This window comes from Microcaecilia unicolor, chromosome 1 (genome assembly GCF_901765095.1).
Source record: "Microcaecilia unicolor chromosome 1, aMicUni1.1, whole genome shotgun sequence".
In the NCBI taxonomy this organism is placed as follows: Eukaryota; Metazoa; Chordata; class Amphibia; order Gymnophiona; family Siphonopidae; genus Microcaecilia; species Microcaecilia unicolor.
The window spans coordinates 82,218,001-82,231,156 of record NC_044031.1 but is presented as its reverse complement, the minus strand read 5'-3'; positions in this window follow the sequence as shown (position 1 = coordinate 82,231,156).

The following is a 13,156-nucleotide window of genomic DNA, read 5'->3' as shown; positions in this document are numbered from 1 at the left end:
TGTGCTGGGGCCTCTGCTTTTTAACATATTTAGAAATGACCTAGAGATGGGAGTAACTAGTGAGGTAATTAAATTTGCTGATGACACAAAGGTATTCAAAGTCATTAAACCGTGGGAGGATTGTGAAAAATTACAAGAGGACCTTAAGAGACTGGGCGTCTAGGGGCATAATCGAACGTCGCCGGCGAAATAGATCGCCGGCAGCGCTACAGCTGACCGGAACCATATTATCGAAAAAGATGGCCGACCATCTTTTTTTTTCGATAATACGGTTTAGCCCGGCCAAATGCCAGAGTTCGCCGGGTTTGAGATGGGCGTTTTTGTTTTTCAGTGATAATGGAAAAAAATGCTGGCGATCTCCAACCCAGCGAAATCCAAGGCATTTGGTCATGGGAGGAGCCAGCATTTGTAGTGCACTGGTCCCCCTCACATGCCAGGACACCAACCGGGCACCCTAGGGGGCACTTCTAAAAATTAAAAAAAATATATACAAATACCTCCCAGGTGCATAGCTCCCTTACCTTGGGTGCTGAGCCCCCCAAATCCTCCCCAAAACCCACTCCCCACAACTCTTCACCACTACCATAGTCCTTATGGGTGAAGGGGGGCACCTACATGTGGGTAGAGTGGGTTTTGGGGGGGGTTGGAGGGCTCAACACTTACCACCACAAGTGTAACAGGTGGGGGGGGGGGGTGGGCCCACCTGCCTGAAGTCCACTGCAACCAACATAAACTGTTGCAGAGACCTGCATACTGCTGTCAGGGAGCTGGGTATGACATTTGAGACTGGCATAGAGGCTGGCAAAAAAGGTTTTTATTTTTATTGTTTTAGTGTAGGAGGGGGTTGGGGAGCACGGGGAGGTCATCCCCCATTCCCTCCGGTGGTCATCTGGTCAGTTCGGGCACCTTTTTGAGGCTTGGTCATGAAAATAAAAGGACCTAGTAAAAGCGGCGAAATACTGATTAACGCCGCTTTTTTTTCCATTATCCGCAAAAGCTGGCCATCTAGTAGCCACGCCCATGTCCGCCCATGTCCCGCCTTCATTTCACCGCCGACATGCCCCCTTGAACTTTCGCCAGCGCTGTGATGGGAAAGCGGCGATGGTGTCAAAACAGCTTTTGATTATACCGATTTCGCCGCTTTTGCGAGATTGCCGGCTATCTCCTGATTTATGTCGGAAGATTGCCAGCGATCACTTTCAAAAATAAGCCTGTAAATGGCTGATGACGTTTAATGTGAGCAAGTGCAAAGTGATGCATGAGGGAAAGAGGAACCCGAATTATAGCTACGTCATGCAAGGTTCCATGTTAGGAGTCACGGACCAAGAAAGGTATCTAGGTGTCATCATTGATGATATGTTGAAACCTTCTGCTCAGTGTGCTGCTGTGGCTAAGAAAGCAAATAGAATGTTAGGTATTATTAGGAAAGGAATGGAAAACAAAAATGAGGATGTTATAATGCCTTTGTATCGCTCCATGGTGCGACCACACCTCGAATATTGTGTTCAATTCTGGTCGCCGTATCTCAAAAAAGATATAGTGGACTTAGAAAAGGTGCAGAGAAGGGCAAAGAAAATGATAAAGGGGATGGGACAACTTCCCTGTGAGGAAAGGCTATAGCGGCTAGGGCTCTTCAGCTTGCAGAAGAGGCGGCTGAGGGAAGATATGATAGAGGTCTATAAAATAATGAGTGGAGTTGAACGGGTAGATATGAAGCGTCTGTTCACACTTTCCAAAAATACTAGGACTAGGGGGCATGCGATGAAGCTACAATGTAGTAAATTTAAAACGAATCAGGAGAAAAGTTTTCTTCACTCAACATGTAATTAAACTCTGGAATTCGTTGCCAGAGAATGTGGTAAAGGCGGTTAGCTTAGCGGAGTTTTAAAAAGGTTTGGACGGCTTCCTAAAGGAAAAGTCCATAGACTGTTATTAAATGGACTTGGGGAAAATCCACCATTTCTGGGATAAGCAGAATCAAATGTTTTGTACTTTTTTGGGATCTTGCCAGGTATTTGTGATCTGAATTGGCTACTGTTGGAAACAGGATGCTGGGCTTGATGGACCTTTGGTCTTTCCCAGTATGGCAATACTTATGTACTATGTACTTATGTACTTACGTAGAATAAAAAGGGAATGAAATAGAATAAAGAAGTCAATAGTTTATCAGGAATATATTAAGAGATATTAAGAGCAGGACACAGGTAGCCTCAGTTACCAATCAAACCAAGTCTGAAAATGCCCAGCGCAGCTCCCAGCTCACAAGGTAAACTTAGGTTCTACTACCCAGCTCAAAACAAAATTGCCCCTCCTCCAGAGCTATGAGTCACCAGATGCTATGTAACCAAAATTGATTGAATTATGTCTCTGGCAGTGTAGATTCAACACACAATTCTAATGAAAACAGACAACAGCTTACTCCTAGCTATGCTTCTGGGTAAACTGTAAGTAGATATAGTAAAAAGAGGGAAATTGAAGAGTGGATAGTAAGAATAAAATTAAATCTGGCAGAACAATAAATTGAAGAAAGCTGAAAGGAAAAGGAGAAAAGATAAATGTCAAGTGGACCGGAAAGCCAGGCAGGAGATGATGGAGGCAGAAATCAGAGACCAGAACCAACACAATTAGAAAAAGTAAATGACCAATTTTATTTTTGGATTAGGATATTTATTTATTTATTTATTTTTGGCATTTATACCCCGCTCTTTCCCGCTCAATAGTAGGTTCAGTGCGGCTTACAAAGTATGGTACATAGTATCATAGAGATAATACAAAGTGTGGTACAAAGTATCAAGGAGATAACACATTTATAAAGAGTGGGACTGTCTTTCTTCTATGTTTGTGCAGCGTTGCGTATGCTTTGTAGCGCTATAGAAATGCTAAATAGTAGTAGTAGTAGTGATAAAGTAGCATGGTAGCTGTGTTGATAAAAATATAAGAAGGCAAGATGGCATCTTAATAGGAAGCATTGCTGATCGCTCCCACCCTAACTTCGAGAGCTTTATATTACTTTTTGCCTTAAATGAGATGACTAAGTGAAAGGGGAAACAGAGAGCTTACTCTGTGGCTTTTGTTAGACCTTCGGTGGGACCAATGGATCGCTTCACGGTCCCAAGCCCAAAACTGGAGCTGATAGCTTCGCAGTGGGTTGGAACAGCGGGAGGTGAACTGTTCCTTCTGCTTGAGACAGACATATCATTCAGCCTGGAGATTCGGAGTTCCCCGACGATGCCAGCAGTTTTGCTTGGAGGTCTTCTTTGGTTAGTATGCCTTGAAGAGGGTTTGCCAATCCCGGGAGCAGGGATAGACCAAAGCAGTCAATTGCTGAGTATAGCAGCACAAGGAAGTGCTGCTAGAGATTCCACTGGCATGTCTGGAGTAGATGTAAGGGCGGCATCTGAGAGAAGTAGTGAGATTACTCAATCTTCGTTGCCTGTAAAACCAGTTGTGATTACACTAGAATTGATATGGGAAGCCCTGGTGAGACTGGAGACTTATTTTTCAACAACGATTTCAACTTTAGTAACTCATACCCAACTACTACCTGGTAAAGTAGCAGATTTGGAGTCAAAAGTACAAAGTTTGGAGACTTTTGGTTCATCTATTAAGTCTGATACTGTGAAACTTCAGGAGGGACAATGTGCATTGATTAAGGAGAATTTAGCATTGCAAAGAAAAATAGAAAATTTAGAAAATCAGTAAAGAATGAAGACACTGAATTTTACTAATTTTCCTAAGTTACTTGCTGTTGCCCCTTTAATTATTTTTAAAAGATATCTTACTGAGGGCCCTTTTACTAAGCCGCGGTAGGTTCTACGCGCAGGCAGCGCATGCCCAAATGAGACTACTGCCGGGCCAGCGCACCCTCCTGGCGATAATTTCAGATTTGGTGTGTGTCCATAACGTGTGGATGAATTATTTATTTATTTCCACCTACGGGATCAGCACTTGGTGCGCATTGACTGTTCACCACACGTGTAGCGAGTGAGCCTTTACTGCTAGATCAATAGGTGGTGTTAAGGGCTAAGGCTGGTTTTGGGCGCACGCTGGTTTCATTTTTACCACAGGCTCTTTTCCTGTCCCATTTAAAAAAGCCATTTTTTGTAGATGCGGTAAAAACTGGCCCGGCGCGTGCCCAATACATGCACCTACACTACCGCAGGCCACTTTTTACCATGGCTTAGTAAAAGGACGCCTTAAATATTAACATAAGAACATAAGAGTAGCCATACTGGGTCAGTCCTTTAGATTGTAAGCTCCTTCGAGCAGGGACTGTCCTTCTCTGTTAAACTGTTTTCCAAACAGTGGCCAACCCAGGTCACAAGTACCTGGCAGGAACCCAAATTGTGGCAACACTCTATACTACAAATCCCAGGGCAAGCATTTGCATCCTATGTCTGTCCCAATAGCAGACTATGGACTTTTCCTCCAGGAATTTGTCCAAACCTTTTTTAAACCCAGATACACTAAACGCTGTTACCACATCCTCTGGCAAAGAGTTCCAGAGCTTAACTATTCGTTGAGTGTTTTAAACGTATTTCCATGTAACTTCCTCAAGTGTCTTTATAAAAAATCAGTTTACTTCTACTCGTTCTACACCATTCAGGATTTTGTACACCTCAATCATATCTTCCCTCATCTGTCTATTTTCTAAGCTGAAGAGCCCTAACCTCTTTAGCCTTTCCTCATACTAGAGAAGTTCCATCCCCTTTATCATATTAGTCGCTCTTCTTTGAACCTTTTCTAATTCCGCTATATCTTTTTTGAGATACAGCGACCAGAACTGAACGCAATACTCAAGGTGCAGTCGCACCATGGAGCGACAGAGAAGCATTATAGTATTTTCGGTCAGGATAGCAGCCTGGGTCCCAATGGTTTCATCCTCTATTGTCTGTGTTATGTTCAAATTGTCAAAAGGAACCTCAGACCCCTCTGTTATCACCCCTGTTTATTAAACCTCCTTGGTTCAGAGCGTTTTTTCAGGAATCTTTTAGGAGGTACTTTGTCAACTGCTTTCTGAAAATTCTAAATGCAGTATATATCAACTGTCTTACCTTTGTCCACATGTTATTCATTAAACCACCAGGGATTTATTCAAGTAGGTCCACGGGGGAGGGGTGTTCAGAGTGTTGAGATCTTACAGGGACACTTCTGAAGATGGGAGACCTATGGGGGAGCCTTTGGGAGGGTGGAGGACCTTGCATTGTTTGGAGAGGTGCCTGTCGGGGGCCTGCTTTTAATAGTTCTGCTCCTTTTAATAAGGATCCTGGGCAGGAAAAAAACACCAACTTTTCTACAAATAATGCAGCTTGTGGTGTTCAATGCAAGCTGTGTTATTCAATTTGCTTACTAATGAGTCACTTTCCATGCATTTTATGCACCCTGTGATAACTTACACTAATGTGCATTTCGGTAAGGTAATGCATGATATTGCTGTTTTATTTGTGTAAGAGATAAATATTGTGCATTAAGGAAATAATGCACATTAGTAACTACCCCCTTTTCTTCCCTGAGTGCTTCTGTTCTTAGGAGTTTATTTTCCAGAGAATTTGAGAGAACAAATGATCAGTGTTTTTCAGTGTTGTTGCTTCACAGGTGCTGTTGCCTGGTTAACAAAAGCCCATGTAGACATTTTATTGACACATGAAAACATGAATGTAGCATGGAAAGCTGAACAGTGGACACAGGAAACTACATTTTTTAAAAACACAATTGTAGGCATACTAAATGAAAAAGTGTAAAACATAAAAGTAATATGCCAAGACAAAAATGAATAAATGGGTAAGACAAAGAGAAGGGATCATTTGAGGACTGAAACTAATAGTGCTGTTTTAGTTGAGGTCAGCAGGGAATAAATCATAAACAGTGAAAATATAGGTTTCTGGTCCCAGTGCTAAATTAAATCATTACTGGGTTAAGTCACAAGAGCACTACAGGTGCTACTAGAAGAAAGCGTTCTCACAAGAGATAAAAGAAAAACATAAAAGGAAGGATAGGAATTGTCAAGAGGTTATCCATAATTAACAGAACAAATGTTTATGAAAAAGCATGGACTCCAAATCTTATGGTTCTTATCTATTAGATTTTACATCTGCATTTTCTGATATGGAACTTTGGTGTTAACTGCTCAGCTGTTAACTATCAAATCTAGGGTTACTTTCTTTTGTTGATAGAACTATAGGGTCAATTTCCAAATGCTTAGTTGGAATATATGCACTTAAAAATGAGAAGTTATGTGGATTAATTGGTTGAATGTGCTTGATTGGAATTTCAGCTGCTTAACATTATACACATATTTGCATAATATCCAAGACCATGCCACATAAGGAGACATTCTAAGGGGAAGTAGATGGCATACTGTTAACACCTCTATTTTGCATCTTGTAAGCCCATGCATGTATATTTAACTACAAAGCAACCTAATTGTCAAATTCAATGTAGGTGGTTATCTTGTGTTTGAAAATCGACTTGTTTTGTGTAAGCTTAAAAATATACACATAGCTCTGCAGTTAGATGCCCCAATGAAAATGTATCTCTATATACACACCAGGAAATTATGCACCAACAAATGCAAAATTGTGCCAAATTAAGCAAAATTATTGAAAAGGAAATAGATGCACTATTCCACATAATAAATTAAATAGAACTGTAGGGCTGTGTTTGTGAGAATGAGGAACTGTGTTCAGTATATTCAAGCTTGTCCATGGCTGAGTGGGAGTGGATGGCATGCAGATATAGGTATCAACATTTCAGAATGGTTGGGGGTACCAAACACAATACAAATTGTCCCTCCCTGGACTCAGTGAAGGAGCTTGGTCAATATTGGGAGTGCTCAGCATCCACTGGCATTCGCAGAGCTGGGTCCAATGAATGCAAGTGGGGATTGTGGAATTGTGGGAGGGGGTGGTGGAAAGTGGGGTCAGCATGTGCAAGTATGTAAGTATGCATGGTTGTAAATGATTTATAGTGGATGATTGTATCTGTGTGACAGAGTATTTGATTGCATGTGATGTTTTTATTTCTTTGGAGATACCCTCTTTCCTCCCTCCTCCTTTTTATGGATCCCCCTTCATTCCATTACCTTTCCACTTTAAGATTTTGACCTGCTGCTGTCCCCCAAGGTCATTCTCACCTATCCCCATTATGCATCCTTCCCTGTAAAATGCCCCTTTCTTCATCAGATAACTTTCGTCTCCCTCATCAGGCTCCTCCATTTCTGCCTCCTCCCTTCTTCCTTGCCAGACATTTCTACACTCTTTCCTCCTCCATCAAACTGTCCTTCCTTCCTGTATCCCATCTTCCTCTGCCCATCAGGTGCTTTCTTAATCTATCAGGGTGCTCTTTTCCCCCACCAGGCCCCTTTTCTCTACCACTTTCCCTTGCCTATCCCCATAAAACTTCTCCACTTTCTTCCCTTTCCTATAAGACACTCCTGGCTTTTCAGCCGTCATCAGGATCAGTCTTCTCCTTCAATAGCACCCCTCAAGGCATCTCCAGACTTTTCTCCTTCTTCCCTATAATCAGGCACCTCCCACCCTCCTTATTAGACACCTTTCATAGCACATACATTCAGACCAGTCGAGCTGCTCTTCCACCACTGATCTGTGGGTCCGCATTGTAGGCAGAGGAGGAGAGTATAGCAGCCCTTGAATGCAAGTCTAATGTGTTCTCTGCTGACAATCAGTAGGAGTATGATGTCACACGGCTATATCAGGCCCACTTTTGTTCCTTCCCTCCCCCCCCCCCCCCCCCCCCCCCCACCTTCCAGTGCTCTATGGTTCTTTTCTGAATCCTACAGTGCACTAGTCCTTTCTCTGCCAACCTCAGGAGTATGTGACATGCTGATTGGCTTGGGATGACTGCCAGTCAGCTCTACAAGTTCCTGCTGTGCCTATTAGCTTTCTACGTGGCATCTGACTGGCTAACTCTCATCAGGCTCTGCTTCCTCTCACAAATTTATTCAATTGTTCACAATTATGCACAAAAGTATGTGCATGCCTAATTATGCATTTACCTTGTTTTTACTTATGGAAGAGCAATATATATTTTACATCATAGTTCTTCCTTATAGATAAGTCAATGTTTGCAGATTAGTGACTGATTTATGTGACATTTTAGCTATGCATGTAGATATGAAAGTTTTTTGCATTCCAGGTACTCAGCAGATAAGTATCTTTATACAGCAGTGCTCAGAATTTAAATGGCCTTCAGGCCTATGTCTGAGGGTCCATTAATCCTTAGTAGCCTGATCTCACTGGTTGCTCTTCTCTTTACTCACCTTCTAATGTCCAATTTTAGAAGGGTAAAGAAGGAATCCTCACTCTTTCCTGCCTTGTGGGTGCCATTTTGCCAAATGATATCTCCCGACATTGAGATCATACTGTTCAGTCAAACATTATCTGTTTGCTGGCCCCACATTAAAAAAATTGATATAGTCAATTTTAAAGTATAAATTCATTTCAATATCAACTTCTTGAGGTAGCACACAAAACTGCAACAAAGCAAGTCAGAACCTATTTAGGAAACTTGCCGCACCATAACAGCACTAGTTCTCAGGACACAAATATCAGTAACCCAAACCCTATCTCCAAAAAGGCAGCACTACAAATAGGGAAAAGCTTCTGGATGCATAGAAAAAGCTACACAGGTATAGATCCTGAAACAGAAGTTACACATTAGCAGAATTTCTGAACTAAGTCACACATGTAGAACATAGTCTAGACTTCACCAAATACAGAATAAAGGACCAAGTATTAGAAAAGAAACATGTAAGGAGTGGCCCCAGTGAATACCTGGATACTATAAGGGGAGACCACTTATATAAAAAACTTTTTAGGACCAGGGTTCAGGATCGGCAGAAATTGGGAGGCTGAAAGCAGTTACACTCCTTTCAATCAATGAGGCAGACCACTTCAGATTTCGCGCTCTGAAATCAATCAGTTTACTTAAAAGTCACTTTAGGTAAATAACTGGGCAATACAATAGTAGGGGCAGCAAATATGGCAGAGGCAATACTTAAACAGTATTTATAAAGGCTCTTTATATCCTTTTCAAACTTTCAATTTATTAGTATATTTCTGCATTCCCTCCCTAGCTTTTCCCCATAAAGGTATAGCAGTAAGTTTAGTTTTAAAAATTATCACTTACAGTTGTAATGGGTGCAAAGAAGCTCCAAAGCAGCGCTGCAGGTAGCTTGGATGTTCGATGGTTCTCAGGAGACCTGTGGCTGTAAGCAGTTATTGTTCCTTCAGCCTCTGGAGCTGTTCCAGAATCCTTTCAGATAATAGGTTGTCCTGGGTGCCCTGCAGGAAATACACAGCTTCTCCCTCTCTCATTTACCTCAGGAGTGAGTATCATGGGTTCCTCGTTCCCACTGTCCCGGTGACAGTACAGAGCTTAAGTGGCTGCTGTTTCTGCTGTCCTAGGTGTCTGTCCTAGGGAGCCAAGTGTCTCTGTCTACTATGTTTGCTTATGCTAAGATGGCTAGAGCCTTCGGACTGGAATGGCTGTCCCCTTGCATGAAGGTCAGTGGCTGGGGAAACATGTCAAGAACAAAGATTTGCATTGTGCACAGGGTTTTATATCCCTGGTAAGTTCCCTCCAAAAATAGTCTCCTCCCCTGATTATAGTACTGGACACAGGGAGAATGCCTCCTCTCTAGAAACCAGTGATGTCATAGTAAAGTAAAAGTATATTATCCTAGAACAGCTTCTAGGTGTCACTGCAGGTGCCCTTAAAGCAGGACCCTAGGGTCTCTACACATGCATAACAGTCTGGTTTCTGGGAGGGGGGTCCATTTCAATATCCGTGAGCAGTACAGCACTAGAGAAATAAAAATGCATTTCCTCTTGGATCATTCCGTGGTGTGGATCGACTTAGAGGCACCAACACACTTTCATGTAGTCTCAGGTTGGTGTTTTCCTACTTACCTTGCACACAATAAGGACTTTCAAGCTTATTTGGTCTCTAAATGGGACTCCTATCTGACTCATAATGGCCAACACTTAGACCAACCAGAACTCTTTTGGAACACATGAAGGCAATGTCATGTCCCCTACCTCAACGCAAGTGGCGTCCTTGGGCTGCGCAGGGTCCTGGCAACACACACACTTGACTGGCTCAGCCTTGAGCCATGTCTTTGTACTTCTTCGCTGGCTGCAGGCTCCTTGATTGCCTTGCTCTCATGCACCTGGATCTGCTCTTTCTGCCTGGCTTCCAGGCTCTTTAATTGCCTTGCTACCACGCACCTGTGTTGACTTTCTCTCTGCCTACCTGACCTATGGAAGCTCTCTTCTTCAGCTGGTTCTTGTCTATGTCAGAAAGCCTGCACTATTTCTGGGATGCTTTCCCTCTGCCTCATTGCTTCGGCTTCTACTTGGGTAAGCGTTTCTCTTCAGCGTACTCTTCTGTTTGTTGCCTGCCTGTAAAGACCCTGCTTGTACCTGGATTACTCTTCTGTTTGCTACCTGCCTGTAAGGACCCTGCTTATACCCGGATTACTCTTCTGTTTGCTGCCTGCCTGTAAGACCCTGCTTGGACCTGGTTACTCTCTTGTATGCTGCCTGCCTGAATATCCTGCCTGGACCTGGCTGCTCTCTTGTCTGCTGCCTGCCTGAATATCCTGCCTGCACCTGGCTACTCTCTTGTCTGCTGCCTGCCTGGATATCTTGCCTGGACCTGGCTACTCTCTTGTCCGCTGCCTGCCTGGATATCCTGCCTGGACCTGGCTGCTCTCTTGTCCGCTGCCTGTCTGGATATCCTGCCTGGACCTGGCTGCTCTCTTGTCTGCTGCCTGCCTGGATATCCTGCCTGGACCTGGCTGCTCTCTTGTCTGCTGCCTGCCTGGATATCCTGACTGGACCTTGCTGCTCTCGTCTGCTGCCTGCCTGGATATCCTGCCTGGACCTGGCTGCTGCCTGCCTGCCTGGATATCCTGCCTAGACCTGGCTACTCTCCTGTCTGCTGCCTGCCTGAATATCCTGCCTGGACCTGGTGACTCCCAAGTCAGTTACCTGCCTGTATACCTGCCTGGACCCAAGACACTCCTTAGCCTAATGCCTGTCACTCTGTTGTGACCCGCTCCTGAACTTCGTCCTTCTGCTCTCTGGCTGGTCTCTCTGGGCACCCCTTTCTGGGCCTCTTTATGTAAGTCCTGTCGGCCGCCTGCACCTGGGGGCTCAACTCCCGGGGAACGGCGGTCACCACAGGTGAACTTCAGGGCTGCTTGGCTGCCAAGCAGAATCTGGGGCCGAAGTTCTCGTACCCGGGATCACTGCTCAGCATAGGGACTCACAAAGCTGACAGGCAATGTTATGAGGAGATATCATAGCATACACAGCCTTGCAGCGTAAAAAACCTAGCAGCAACTATCTGCAATATGGAGGCGCAGCTCCAATTGCATAAAACGACTCATATGATGACACCTTCTCCAAAGACTAAGGAAATACTCCTATCCGTGCAGGTAGCACTAATACACTAATTCACAAACAAACTCATCAGTGTCTGAACAAAAATACCACTTTCATAAATATGGCAAACAAGTTTGGCAAAATGCTAGCCTGAATAGTTAAAATTGGGGGTGGGGGGAGGAACCCGAGCGATTGCATCACTGAAAGACTCTACTGGAAAGGTAGTACATAAGCATGATCATATTTCATAGATTTAATGCTCTATACGCAGAGCAGCCTTTAGCAAACCCCCAACTTATAACAGCATTTCTTAATCAGGCAGGCCTCCCACGGTTATCTGACAAGGATTGCCAAGCCCAAATGTGCACATGCAAGCCAAGGAATTGCAGCAAGCCATTAAAAAGTTGAAATCTTACTCAGTCCCAGGGGCTGATGTTTTTTTGGGAAAATATTATAAATTATTGCAATAGCAGATTATAGGTCCCTTATTGTCTTACCATCAAGTGGTGGTAGAGAATGGTGCATTTCTCCTCCACGATAATGTGACTCTCATCACGTTAATCCCCAAACCAGGCAAGCCCCATGAGGAAGCAAATCCTTACTGCCCTATCTCATGACTTAATGTGGATGTTAAGTTCCTGGCAAAGGTGATGGTGACACGCTTGGCAGCCTACTTTCTCACCTTAATTAGTTCAGCTCAGGTTGGTTTTGTTAAGACCAGCATTCTGTACTTAATGTGCGGAAAGTACTCCTAGCCATGTCTCATTGTTGGGTATATGATATCCCAGCTATGCTAGATCAGGTGACCCCCAGGGGAAGGAATCTGGCTTTGGCCAAATCCCTAGTAAGCCTTTTCTTGGCTGGGAGGTATGTGGTGGAGGTGCCCAGCGCGCCCACTGCTTTGGAGGACTTGCAGCCCATCTGCATATCTTCACAGCCTTCTCCGAGGTGACTGCCAGGTCCACCCTGATCCTCACAGGGCCTTCGCTCTAGGTGCCTAGGGTTTTCCAGGTGCCTTTTACCCTTATGGGGAGGAATGCTGGCTTTGGCCTAACCCCTGGTAAGCCTTTTCGTGGCTGGGAAGTGCATAGTGGAGGTGCCCAGCACTACCATCAGCTACGTTCCAGGTGCTGTGGAGGACTTGCAGCCCGTTTGCATATCCTCACAGTCTTCTCCGGGGTGACTCCCGGGTCCATCCCGATCCATATGGGCCTTCGCTGCAGGTGCTGCATGCCAAAGCATTTTCTTTATACACTTTGTATTTTCTCCCAGTTACTTCTTATGGTTCCAATACACTTTTTCTTCTTGGTACTGTTTCTCCATCTGAAACCACTGTATACTGCAGGAACACAATGCTCACCTTCTGCTTTCATCATCTCACCGTCTCTTTTGTCTTCTCCCTTCTCAGCTCTCAACCTTCATGTCACCCTGTCTGTGGTAAGACTTTACACAGTATCAAAATGCCTCTGATATGTAGTCGCGTCAGCGGAGGAACTAACTGTGCTCAGCTCACAAGAGACAAAGTGAACATAAAATAAAACATCATCCTTAAAAGATAATACCGGATGAATGCATAAAGGTGAATATGAATTCCTGTGAATGGAATCAATTTGTTTTACAATAAATCCAGATACTACTCCCTTATATATAACAATGAATTATTTATTTAAGTGGAATGGAGGGGAGACCACGTGGGGACATGAGCTGAGCAGCAGCGTGTTGCTGAAGCTCCGAGACTCCGGCCCGAA